This window comes from Schistocerca gregaria, chromosome 3 (genome assembly GCF_023897955.1).
Source record: "Schistocerca gregaria isolate iqSchGreg1 chromosome 3, iqSchGreg1.2, whole genome shotgun sequence".
Lineage (NCBI taxonomy): Eukaryota > Metazoa > Arthropoda > Insecta > Orthoptera > Acrididae > Schistocerca > Schistocerca gregaria.
The window spans coordinates 948,600,499-948,614,317 of record NC_064922.1 but is presented as its reverse complement, the minus strand read 5'-3'; the positions used below and the strand labels follow the sequence as shown (position 1 = coordinate 948,614,317).

The following is a 13,819-nucleotide window of genomic DNA, read 5'->3' as shown; positions in this document are numbered from 1 at the left end:
TCCTTCAGTACACGTGCAATTATTTTATAATCCGAGTTCATCAAACATATTGGTCTCAATTGATTGAGATCTTTAACTGTCGCGTTCCTTCCCTTTGGTATTAGCACAGTTACGCTTTCTTTGAACTCGCGTGGAACAGTAACACCTTGCAACACTTCATTTATCACTTCTGTGAATTGATTACCGATGAGAGGCCAAAATTTACAATAAAACTCTACAGGCAAGCCATCAGGCCATGGGGACTTACGGGTAGGCGAATATTTAAGTATATCAAACACCTCCTCACATGTGATCGCAGTGGTAAGGGACACATTGTCCTCGTCATTGATAACGTTGTCGATACCTGTAGTTCGTAGCAAATCGTTCGCACAGTCTAGATTATACCGGGTATCAGTATATAACGTACGATAAAATCCATAAACTGCATTTAAAATGTCAGAGTGTTCCGTCAGCACCCGGTTATCGCCCACTCTAAGACAAGCAATAAACGCTCGTCTTCTATTTCTTTCATGTTCGAGTAAGTGGTACAGCGATGCGTTCTCGTCCTCCACCGTTGTCGGGACACGAGATTTAATTTTTAAACCCTCCAGCTGATGTCGCTTGAGACTTATGAGGTGAGCCTTGATCTTCTTTATTTCAATGAAAACCTCATCAGTCATCTGCTGAGCTGATAGTTCCCTTAAGCATGTATAGTAAAATTCAACGGTATTGCGAGACCACATCGCTCGCTCCCTCCCGTAAGCTATTAGGGATGATCTCAATTTCTTTTTAGCACATGAGGTCCACCACGCAAGGCGAGAGCTGTATTTATGGCGCATACGTAGAGCAGCCTGCCATACCTCCGCCACTGTTCTTGATAGGGCACCCTCGAACAACATATGGGTATTCAGCTTCCATAAGGGGCGACCCCAATACGTTCCTTGCTTCTGAAACCGAATGCTGCATTTCACTGCGAGATGGTCCGAAAAGGTAGTGGGAATTACTTCGATACTACTGATTTTATTTTCCAGGTTTGCTGTGACGTATATTCTGTCTATTCTGCTTTGCGAGCGACTACTGATGTGCGTAAATTTGACTAACGTGGGGTATTTGCTTTCCCACACGTCTGTCCACTTCATGTTTGTCACCAAAGCCGCCAGTTCCCTGGAGAAGTTAAAATTTGGTCGCTGATCCTTTTTGTGAAGTACACAATTAAAGTCACCACCGATTAAAGCTTCCGCCGGATTCCCCTTAAGTAAATAGACCATATCGTTCTTAAAAAAATTAGCCCTATCATCTCTAGCGTTGTTACCAGAGGGGACATATACATTTAAAACAGTAGTAGTAAAAATTTTACAACTGATGCCCCTCCCATTTTCTAACAGACAGATATCTTTCACATCAATACCATCTTTGACAAGGATCGCAGTCCCACATGTGGCTTCCGGTGCAATATTTAAAATCTCTTGAAAACCTGGGACATAAAAGTTGTGGACATTCAATTCCTGTAGGAGGGCTATATCAGTATCCGACTGGTAAAGGAAATCTTTTAAAGAAGCGACTTTCGTTTCACTGCGAATCCGATTTATATTGATCGTGGTCACATTATATGTCAGTTCCGTTGGCATAGGTGCAGGTAAAAGAAATTGACTAATGAAGTATACCCCATGCAGAGTCACGTCTGTACCATTCCATTCTGTCTGTCAGAAAGAAAAATAGACATTAAAAAAAAAAAAAATTAAATGCCACTAGCATGTGTCAGGTCCATCTCCATTCCGTGGTCGGTGCGATCTTCTTGGGCATCGGCCCAATCAAGTCCTTTTCCTGAGACAGTTCGGTCTAAATCCATAGTAGTGCCGGTCTGCCAACCTGCGACGCCAAGCGGTGCGCGAGGTTGTTGTTGAAGATCATCTGCATCGGCACGACTCATCTCCGCTTCAGTACACTCGTTAACTCGTGCTACTGGGCATTGTTCTCGTAGTCGTTCATTATCCCTTAAATGTTTTAACTTTTCCCGCAATGCAAGAGCTAAACTCTCTGCTGCTTTGTGTGCCAATCTCCTCTTCTTGCCTTTCTTCGAAGATCTCTTCGGCGATCTAGCAGGAGACGAAGTTTGCGACCTGTCAGGAGAAGTACCGGATGATACGTCTGACGTCGCCTGTTCCTTTTTTCGGACAAAAGTCCGCGTATCGCATTCCACAACGGCAGGAGGAGGCGCATCTTTTTCCATGGCTCCCACTGGTAGCAACCCAGTCTCCAATTCTACACTATCGCTCGTTGTGGTTTCCTTGACGCAAGTGTCTTCTGTGGGCGCCGACGTGAAACCAATGTCCAGATTGCTATCTTCGTTCATAGTTCCCGCAGAGTGGATGCCTGGAGCGTCCACTCCTCGGAAGCTAGAGGCAATATCCTCACGTTGGTGGGAATCCTGACGACGCAAGGAAACCTCCGTTGCGGGTATTCGGGGATCTTCGGCCGAGTCCGCGGAAGAACGAGCAACCACAGTGGGAGAGTTGGAAAAAGTTGGCGTCGGCATAGATTCGAGGGGCGCGGAGCTGATCGGCAGACCATCCGCAAATCTAGAGCTTGAAGCCGGAGTATCATCGACAACCGCCCGCGAGGCAGCAGGCTCCCCGCGCACAGGCGGCACCGACTCGCCTCGGCTGCGGAAGTCAGCAGCGGCAGCGTATGACAACTTCATACCAACAACAGGGCCGGAACTCGGCATCTCGTCACGCGCTAACTGCGGGACACGCCTCCGTGAACATTCTGCACGAATGTGTTCCGTGGAATTGCATAAAGCGCAAGTCCGCGGTTGCCCATCATAGATAATCAAAGCACGATACCCACAAATATTAAGATAAGAGGGGACATGCTTCTGTAATTCAATCTTAATTTGCCTTACGCCGTTCAAGACAGGAAACATATGAGCTTCAGACCACCTTTCTGCCACATCGGAAATAATTCTGCCATAAGGCCGAAGGGCAACATTAAGTTCTTCGGGCGGAATTTCAAAAGGGAGCTCAAACACTCTGATCGTACGAATCCCGTACCCAGCATGACTAACAGCAACGTCACTCACATTCCCATCAGAATGATTAAACTTCACGCTACCTCCGCAACGATCCACAATGGAACTACATAATTCTGGACTTTTCATCTTCAGATACACAGCATTTGTCACAAACGAGAGATAAACTCCGACAACATCATCACCGTTAATCAATACTTTTTCGATAAACCATGCTTTAATTTCAAATGCTTTAGGTCGAACGAAATTTCGATCGAAAGTAAACTTGATTGTGTCTTTCCTCAAATAATTCGACCTATTCATTCTAGAACTTCATGAATACAAGTGCAACACGAATAGCGGCTTAGCAGCACCACTAACCTCAAACGCAGCGACTCAGCCTGTGTTTACTACAGCCAGACGTCCAGCTCCGCCACACGTCCGTCCCGCTCGGCGGCTGACTCGCAACTGCGATGGTACCGTGTGCCTCTAACGGACTTAAACTGAGCAGCATCATGTCATTAAACCGGTAAGCTGCGATTTATTACATGTAGCGTCCTCAGGAAGTGTTTGCGTGGCAAATGAAGCAACCAAGTAGGTTGAAAGTGGAGGGAACAACTTCGAATGTAGCGAGAATTCTTGCCAGTATTCGTACATGAAGTGATGTCGAAGGGTCAGGTAATCAAAATCGCGGAACAGCCACTTTCGTATGGTGGATGCTTTGTGCTGGAAGCAGCCTAGCTATGAAAACAGCTATGGACACAGAGTACTGTCGAAAAGTACGTGCTGTCACACAACGCTACGTAGTGGGCTGATGGTGCTTGACACGATTACATTTGCACTTCACACGATCGACATACTGTCTCACAACTCAAACAGCTCTTTCAGACTTCAACTACATTGGTCCTCAGCACAGCTCATGTTGTAGGTGTCGGATTAAGAAACCTCTTTGAGAATATGGTCCAGATTGGGTGCTTCAATAGCAAGTGCGGCAAGATCTCAGTAGGTGGCGGGGTGCACAGCTGCTTACTTTTGCGGCCTGTTGGTCTAGGGGTATGATTCCTGCTTTGGGTGCAGGAGGTCCCGGGTTCAAATGCCGGACGGGCCCTACTTTTCACTTTCGCGACAACCAAGCACTACGATAAACTAGCGAGTCTCTGAAAGTAAGCCATGCAACGGGGCAAACTGCATGTCGGGCCACCGGCCAATGATACTGGCAAGTGCGTCTTGTGGAAAGCAATCTACGAAGCAGGATTAAGCCGTCTTCGATTACTTATATCTATACCTAAAGACTGACACGTACAACGAATCTATTCGTACCCCAGGAACTAGTACATCGCATGCACGTTTGTTAAATGCATGTGCATGCAGCACCCAAAACTGAGAGATGCTGGGAGAAGCAGCTGAGGTCGTCTTCTCGCAGTTGAACCCCTTACGTTCCGTTATTAATCCTAGTAGCAAAAGCATAAGCATCTGGAGCGTTCCCCATTCACTTGTGGACTGCTATTAACAATTTGCATTACATGATCCTAGCTAAAATTTTGCATATACAATTCCAACTGCAAGCTCGTACACGTTTCTAGAAACGATCGCAAAACACTGAGTCAGGTTCCACCGAGACTCGAACTCGGATCGCTGGATTCAAAGTCCAGAGTGCTAACCATTACACCATGGAACCGTGTGCCTCTAGCGGACATAAATTGAGCAGCATCATGTCATTAAACCGGTAAGCTGCGATTTATTACATGTAGCGTCCTCAGAAAGTGTTTGCGTGGCAAATGAAGCAACCAAGTAGGTTGAAAGTGGAGGGAACAACTTCGAATGTAGCGAGAATTCTTGCCAGTATTCGTACATTAAGTGATGTCGAAGGGTCAGGTAATCAAAATCGCGGAACAGCCACTTTCGTATGGTGGATGCTTTGTGCTGGAAGCAGCCTAGCTATGAAAACAGCTATGGACACAGAGTACTGTCGAAAAGTACGTGCTGTCACACAACGCTACGTAGTGGGCTGATGGTGCTTGACACGATAACATTTGCACTTCACACGATCGACATACTGTCACACAACTCAAGCAGCTCTTTCAGCCTTCAACTACATTGGACCTCAGCGCAGCTCATGTTGTAGGTGTCGGATTAAGAAACCTCTTTGAGAATATGGTCCAGATTGGATGCTTCAGTAGCAAGTGCGTCAAGATCTCAGTAGGTGGTGGGGTGCACAGCTGCTTACTTGTGCGGTCTGTTGGTCTAGGAGTATGATTCCTGCTTTGGGTGCAGGAGGTCCCGGGTCCAAATGCCGGACAGGCCCTACTTTTCAGTTGCGCGACAACCAAGCACTACGATAAACTAGCGAGTCTCTGAAAGTAAGCCTTGCAACAGGACAAACTGCATGTCGGGCCACCGGCCAATGATACTGGCAAGTGCGTCTTGTGGAAAGCAATCCACGAAGCAGGATTAAGCCGTCTTCGATTACTTATATCTATGCCTAAAGACTGACACGTACAACGATTCTATTCGTTTCCAGGAACTAGTACATCGCATGCACGATTGTGAAATGCATGCGCATGCAGCACCCAAAACGGAGAGATGCTGGGAGAAGCAGCTGAGGTCGTCTTCTCGCAGTTGAACCCCTTACGTTCCGTTATTAATCCTAGTAGCAAAAGCATAAGCATTTGGAGCGTTCCCCATTCACGTGTGGACTGCTATTAACAATTTGCATTACATGATCATAGCTAAAATTTTGCATATACAATTCCAACTGCCAGCTCGTACACGTTTCTAGAAACGATCGCAAAACACTGAATCAGGTTCCATCGAAACTCGAACTCGGATCGCTGGATTCAAAGTCCTGAGTGCTAACAGCTCGTACACGTTTCTAGAAACGATCGCAAAACACTGAATCAGGTTCCACCGAGACTCGAACTCGGATCGCTGGATTCAAAGTCCAGAGTGCTAACCATTGCACCATGGAACCGTGTGCCTCTAGCGGACTTAAACTGAGCAGCATCATGTCATTAAACCGCTAAGCTGCGATTTATTACATGTAGCGTCCTCAGGAAGTGTTTGCGTGGCAAATGAAGCAACCAAGTAGGTTGAAAGTGGAGGGAACAACTTCGAATGTAGCGAGAATTCTTGCCAGTATTCGTACATTAAGTGATGTCGAAGGGTCAGGTAATCAAAATCGCGGAACAGCCACTTTCGTATGGTGGATACTTTGTGCTGGAAGCAGCCTAGCTATGAAAACAGCTATGGACACAGAGTACTGTCGAAAAGTACGTGCTGTCACACAACGCTACGTAGTGGGCTGATGGTGCTTGACACGATTACATTTGCACTTCACACGATCGACATACTGTCTCACAACTCAAGCAGCTCTTTCAGCCTTCAACTACATTGGTCCTCAGCACAGCTCATGTTGTAGGTGTCGGATTAAGAAACCTCTTTGAGAATATGGTCCAGATTGGATGCTTCAATAGCAAGTGCGGCAAGATCTCAGTAGCAGTCTGCCTGCGGCAGCGGTGGTGAGCGGTCCTCCAGGGCCAGCGCGCTGCGGCAGGAAGTGTTTATGTCAGGCGGTGAGTCGCGTGCTTACAGCGTCTGCTTATTAGTATTCGTTCCGTTCTGTAGGATCTGATATGGAATTATGAATCCGACTAACAGGAAAGATACCTTGAAGTTTACCTTTGATAGGAACTTTTCGAAACCAAATTCGTTTGAAGTTGAAGCATGGTTAGAGGAAACAGCTAAGATTACTTTTGATGACATTGTAGGGATAAATTTCTCTATCGTGACTAGTGTTGTTTATGTGAAATTAACGTCCTCTGAAATGTGTGATAGAATTGTGGAGTCCAGTGGAGGTGTACTGAAGTTTAAACATAGAGATGGTACCGTCAGTGACGTCAGCATTACGCATGCTGGACTGGGCATCCGAACGGCACGTATTTTCGAACTCCCGTTTGAAATATCAGCCGCGCAAATAAATTCTGCATTAACACCTTACGGGAGGGTCATTAACAATTTTGCGGAGCGTTGGTCCAAAGCCCACAAATTTCCGGTGCTTAACGGCGTCAGGCAGGTTAAGATCGATCTACAGAAGCACATACCTTCACATATTTACGTAGGTGGACATCGCGGAATTGTCATATATGATGGGCAGCCAAAAACGTGTGCCGGCTGTGGTGCGCCCGGCCACGTGCGCTCTGAATGTATACAAAGACGCGTGACGCAGATACCTGTCGGTGAAGCCGCTAGCCCCCCTGTGACGACGGCACTGCCACTGACATACGCTGCCGCGGCTACTGGTCTTCCACCCGAGACCCCGCCTGTAGATGCCCCTCGTTTGAATGATGTTTTGGGCGATAACGTCAAAGAACCGAGTGCTGACGCGGCACCGCCGCTACCACACTCAGAGATGGAGGTAACGACGGATGACTCCCCAGTGGTTGATGCCACTGGTACTGAGGATGAAGCAGACGCTGTGTTCCCGGCGGATCAACCCCAGAGTCAACAGTCCACTTCGGATGTTGATGATACTGCGAACCCTAACAGGAAGCCTTCAAAAAGAAGCGGAGACTTGCACATCAAGGAGCCAATCAGCTCGCCCCACAGCTCCGCGAAAAAGCGAAACGAATAAGCAGCCAAATGAGTCAGAACACTCCTGAACCCCCTGAAGTTGGTCTCCCTGCGTCTGATCGAATGGACATTGATCCTGTAGTGTCTCCCCCTGTGAATCCACGACGGGTGGAAGATAGTGATACCTCGAGTAGAGTCGTTTTGCCGGATACCCACGCTCAAGGAAACGCAGGATCGCTTTTGTCAGAGGCCACTCTCACTGGGAATTGGGCACAGGAAATGGAAGTATTGGATGCGAGCAATGATGCGGCTGTCATGCGGACCATTGAGACGGAATCTTCGGCACCCCCCACAGAGCAGCATACACCAACCGTACCGGGAACTACAGGAACTCCGACTGACGCGCTTGGCCTCAATTTCGTTAGCCATCCTTCTAAGACTGTTTAATTAATAGTATGTGCCTTCTCCCATGAACGAACCCCAAGACTATAAAATTGCCTCGTTAAACATCAATAAGATACAGTCGTACTGGCGGCTCCGTAATTTACAAGATTTTGTATACGCAGCGGATATCGATATTCTGTTACTTCAAGAAGTCGCTGCGATTGAACTTGACCGAATAACTGGTTATACTACTCTCTCCAATTCCGGGAGCGGTGCGAATTTAGGGACAGCGATTCTGTTCAAAGAAGGGATTGTAGCGACCGACGCAGAAAAACTGCCTGATCATAGAGGGATCGCTGTCACTTTCCATCGGACACGCATAATCAATGTTTACGCCCCGTCCGGCAGTAGCAATAGGCGTGCTAGGGCTGAGTTCTTCACAAGCGCCATAGTCCCACTTTTTAGGGGAACCTACGATCGTATAATTTTTGCGGGTGACTTCAATTGTGTCTTAAGTCCAAAAGACCAGACGCCTAATTTTAACAAATCTGGAGAACTAGAACGTATCGTCCAAGAAATGAACCTCATTGACACATGGGAGCATACGCACGGAGCGGCACCTGGGTTCACTCATGTCACGAACCACTCTGCAAGCCGGCTAGAGAGGATCTATGTATCGGCGTGTATGAAGACTCAAGTCCTCCAATCCGAAGTTTGGCCCACAATTTTTTCCGATCATGCCGCATATATTTGTACTGTTAACATGGTCAAGCAAGGCACATTTCGCGGCAGAGGTTTCTGGAAACTTAACAATGCTCTCCTTAACGATGTTGACTGTCACCGTGTCTTTAACGAAACATGGGAGGCATGTGAAAGACGGGTTGCACAGTATGCCTCCGTTACTGAATGGTGGATAACACATGCCAAACCAACTTTATCAAAAATGTTTAAACGCTACGCTCGGGACAAATCCTGGTGGCAACGGCAAACGTCTGAGTTTTATTTTACTTGTCTCAGGGAGCTTTACCAGTCCGATGTGGCTGTACCTGAAAATTTTATGCAGATTAAAAAAATTAAGGCAAAATTATTAAAACTTCCGCGGCAGCAGGCAGAATGCTTTCAAATAAGGTCCAGGCCCCAGAATATGATAGACGACGAAATGACATCCATGTTTCACGTCATTCGTGAAAATAAGAGGGGGCGGCGGAGATTAATAACTCGTCTTCAGTTGAGTGAAGGCGTTGCGCTCACGCGGCAACAAGACATACGGAACGCACTTCACAATCACCTGGCAGATCTGCTGGCAACGACACATACCGACGATGGAACTCACGATGAATTACTCAATAACTTGCAAAGGACTTTGGGTGCTGCTGAAGTCGAAACTCTCATGCGAGAAATTGATGAAGACGAATTGGATTCTGCGCTATCACGAAGTCCGAAAAATAAATCGCCGGGACCCGACGGTCTCACTGCCGAATTTTATCTTACTTTCTGCGACAAATTAAAGCCCAAGTTGTTGAGTATGTTTAATGAAATTTTACGGCCTGATTTTAATGTTCCTCAGGCTCTCGTGGAAGGCATCGTGGTATTAATCCCTAAACGCCCAATGTGCAGTTCTATTGACGATTTTCGGCCGCTTACTTTACTGAACAGTGACTACAAAATTTTAGCACGTATTATTTCTAATAGATTGAAAATGTTGATGAATACTGTCATTGGTCAGTACCAGACCAGTGTAGGTGTCGGTAGGACGATCTTCCAAAATTTGTCTCAATACAGGGACGTCATAGCCATTGCAGATGCGTGCAAGATACGGTGTGCGCTAGTTTCCCTTGACTTTTCAAAGGCATTCGACAGAGTAAACCATCAGTTTCTCATCCGGACGATGCATGCCATGGGATTTCCACTACGTTTTATCAATCTTATACATGAGCTCCTTCGTAAAGGAGTAACTCGACTCATGGTGAATGGCCAGCTGAGCGCATCGATTAATATTACTAATTCAGTGCGACAGGGATGCCCTATGTCAATGGCCTTGTTTGCCATTGCCACTGAGCCTTTGCTTGTCACCTTGACACAGCGTCTACAAGGATTAACCATCCACGGCATTAAGATTGTTTGTACTGCATATGCGGATGACGTCGGATTTTTGGTCATGGACGAAGGTGAAGTCGAGGAAGCCCTTCAGATCGTCAAAAACTACGAACTTGTTGCGGGTGCGAAGTTGAATGCCAGGAAATCTGGCATTATGAACTTAGGACTCGGCATCTCGCTGCACCATCACGGTCAGTTGCAACTACTTTCTAAAATGAAATGCCTTGGTATTGAGTACAGGAGCAACATGCAGCACACAAATGCGGTGAACTATAGGAATCTCCTGGCAAGTATGCGTGCTTGCATGCAGACCCACTACCTAAGGAGCCTTGATGAACTGCAGAAAGTCACCTTCGCTAATGTCTACCTCACCTCAAAGATTAACTACGTTGCACAAGTACTGCCCATGCCACAGGAGACAGCGAAGCGTATGATGTCCGCTCTAGGCCATTTCGTCACACGTGGACACATTTTTAAAGTCAAGTACGATACGCTCACTCTCTCCACGACCGATGGAGGCTTAAATTTAACAGATGTTCGTTCCAAGTCACGAGCTTTGTACGTATGCACCACCTACAAACGGTGGAGGTCGTTACCGAACAGTCTAACGGCTCACTTGTTAACCGAACTAGCGCCGGCCTGCCTGCAGCCTCCCGTCTCTGTTCAACATATTCCGCCTGCGCTGACTCACTTTAAGAGCTTTTTCATTGAGTTCAGTTACGTACGGTCAACTCTCCCAGAAAATGAGCTTTCAGTGGTGAAGTTAATTTATAATAAACTACTGGCAACCAAGAACAGGAACAACATCGAACACAAATACCCCAATCATCGCTGGCCAGTGATATGGAAAAACATACATAGCCGTGATTTACCAACGTCAGTGAAAGCCTCTTGGTACAGGGTCGTGAACCGTAAAATAAGTACCAATTCACGACTTCATGCTCTACATTTGGCTGACTCACCTTTGTGCCTTACGTGCAACTTGCCTGATACTGATGAACATCGTTTTCTGTGCACCACTGTCCAAGCAGTTTGGCCATGCATTCGCCGAAAACTGGCTACGATTATGAGGACTTCCCAGCTTTGTATTAAACCTGAAGATTTCCTGTATCCGGATTCAGTGCCGTACCCGAACACCAAACGGAACTCTGTCAATTGGTTGAAGGGTCATTATGTTCATTATTTACAGACGCAAGAACCCAAGAGTGAGGCGGCGTTCTGTCTTTACCTGGCATTACAGTTTCACATACTTTCACAGACGAGACATTACAGGAAACGATATGCGAAATTTTTAGAAGTCGTTCTTCGATGAAAGAAGTATTTTTTTTCCTTCCTTCATTCTACATTGCTTTGTCTTTTTTTTTCTTTTCTTCTTCAAATGTCATAGTGACGTATACTGAACAGTGTTACGACAAGGACTATTTTATTTTCTTCTGTTTTTCTAGCGGACCAGAGTTCCTTTTTTCATTTTCTATTAAGAAAAAACAAAAAAAAATAAATTATAATAAAAAAACAATTATAAATGTTGATAAAAAAAACCAACAACACAACGAAAGCACTAAAAAGAACAACAAACAACAGAAAGAGTGTTGCAGACCAGAAGTAGGGGATTGCTGCCTGGGGTGAAGTACGGTGGGGACTTCGTGGGCCCTCTCGCCGCTACGGTAGCCGTGAAGGCCCAGGACGATTCTCTGAAAATGGAATACAACACACGCACAAAAAAAAATTCTACTTTGTCACCATTGCGGGACTATGCATTAGGTTTAGAAGTATCTTTAGTAAATTTAAAAAAAAAAATAAAAAAATTAAAAAAAAGGGGTATGATTTCTGCTTTGGGTGCAGGAGGTCCCGCGTTCAAATCCCGGACAGGCCCTACTTTTCACTTTCGCGACAACCAAGCACTACGATAAACTAGCGAGTCTCTGAAAGTAAGCCATGCAACAGGACAAACTGCATGTCGGGCCACCGGCCAATGATACTGGTAAGTGCGTCTTGTGGAAAGCAATCCACGAAGCAGGATTAGGCCGTCTTCGATTACTTATATCTATTCCTAAAGACTGACACGTACAACGATTCTATTCGTTTCCCAGGAACTAGTACATCGTATGCACGTTTGTTAAATGCATGTGCATGCAGCACCCAAAACGGAGAGATGCTGGGAGAAGCAGCTGAGGTCGTCTTCTCGCAGTTGAACCCCTTACGTTCCGTTATTAATCCTAGTAGCAAAAGCATAAGCATTTGGAGCGTTCCCCATTCACGTGTGGACTGCTATTAACAATTTGCATTACATGATCCTAGCTAAAATTTTGCATATACAATTCCAACTGCCAGCTCGTACACGTTTCTAGAAACGATCGCAAAACACTGAATCAGGTTCCACCGAAACTCGAACTCGGATCGCTGGATTCAAAGTCCTGAGTGCTAACCATTACACCATGGAACCGGGTGCCGCTAGCGGACTTAAATTGAGCAGCATCATGTCATTAAACCGGTAAGCTGCGATTTATTACATGTAGCGTCCTCAGGAAGTGTTTGCGTGGCAAATGAAGCAACCAAGTAGGTTGAAAGTGGAGGGAACAACTTCGAATGTAGCGAGAATTCTTGCCAGTATTCGTACATGAAGTGATGTCGAAGGGTCAGGTAATCAAAATTTCGGAATAGCCACTTTCGTATGGTAGATGCTTTGTGCTGGAAGCAGCCTAGCTATGAAAACAGCTATGGACACAGAGTACTGTCGAAATGTACATGCTGTCACACAACGCTACATAGTGGGCGGATGGTGCGTGACACGATAACATTTGCACTTCACACGATCGACATACTGTCACACAACTCATGCAGCTCTTTCAGCCTTCAACTACATTGGACCTCAGCGCAGCTCATGTTGTAGGTGTCGGATTAAGAAACCTCTTTGAGAATATGGTCCAGATTGGATGCTTCAATAGCAAGTGCAGCAAGATCTCAGTAGGTGGCGGGGTGCACACTTGCTTACTTGTGCGGCGTGTTGGTCTGGGGTATGATTCCTGCTTTGGGTGCAGGAGGTCCCGGGTTCAAATCCCGGACAGGCCCTACTTTTCACTTGCGCGACAACCAAGCACTACGATAAACTAGCGAGTCTCTGAAAGTAAGCCATGCAACAGGACAAACTGCATGTCGGGCCACCGGCCAATGATACTGGCAAGTGCGTCTTGTGGAAAGCAATCTACGAAGCAGGATTAAGCCGTCTTCGATTACTTATATCTATACCTAAAGACTGACACGTACAACGATTCTATTCGTTTCCCAGGAACTAGTACATCGCATGCACGTTTGATAAATGCATGCGCATGCAGCACCCAAAACGGAGAGATGCTGGGAGAAGCTGCTGAGGTCGTCTTCTCGCAGTTGAACCCCTTACGTTCCGTTATTAATCCTAGTAGCAAAAGCATAAGCATTTGGAGCGTTCCCCATTCACGTGTGGACTGCTATTAACAATTTGCATTACATGATCCTAGCTAAAATTTTGCATATACAATTCCAACTGCCAGCTCGTACACGTTTCTAGAAACGGTCGCAAAACACTGAATCAGGTTCCACCAAGACTCGAACTCGGATCGCTGGATTCAAAGTCCAGAGTGCTAACAATTACACCATGGAACCGTGTGCCTCTAGCGGAAATAATCTGAGCAGCATCATGTCATTAAACCGGTAAGCTGCGATTTATTACATGTAGCGTCCTCAGGAAGTGTTTGCGTGGCAAATGAAGCAACCAAGTAGTTTGAAAGTGGGGGGAACAACTTC

At 46.2% G+C, this 13,819-nt stretch overlaps 5 non-coding genes across 5 annotated transcripts; 1 reads left to right on the top strand and 4 right to left on the bottom strand.

Annotated features, from left to right (window-relative positions):
* The first annotated feature begins 4,025 nt into the window (after positions 1-4,025).
* Trnap-ugg (transfer RNA proline (anticodon UGG)) lies at positions 4,026-4,097 on the top strand. The gene has a single exon. It is a non-coding gene; the product is annotated as a tRNA-Pro (tRNA).
* Positions 4,098-4,595: 498 nt separating this feature from the next.
* Positions 4,596-4,667, bottom strand: Trnaq-uug (transfer RNA glutamine (anticodon UUG)). Its single transcript has one exon. It is a non-coding gene; the product is annotated as a tRNA-Gln (tRNA).
* Positions 4,668-5,888: 1,221 nt separating this feature from the next.
* Positions 5,889-5,960, bottom strand: Trnaq-uug (transfer RNA glutamine (anticodon UUG)). The gene has a single exon. It is a non-coding gene; the product is annotated as a tRNA-Gln (tRNA).
* Positions 5,961-12,410: 6,450 nt separating this feature from the next.
* Trnaq-uug (transfer RNA glutamine (anticodon UUG)) lies at positions 12,411-12,482 on the bottom strand. Its single transcript has one exon. It is a non-coding gene; the product is annotated as a tRNA-Gln (tRNA).
* A 1,124-nt stretch (positions 12,483-13,606) lies between these two features.
* On the bottom strand, positions 13,607-13,678 carry Trnaq-uug (transfer RNA glutamine (anticodon UUG)). The gene has a single exon. It is a non-coding gene; the product is annotated as a tRNA-Gln (tRNA).
* Between the last annotated feature and the right edge of the window lie 141 nt (positions 13,679-13,819).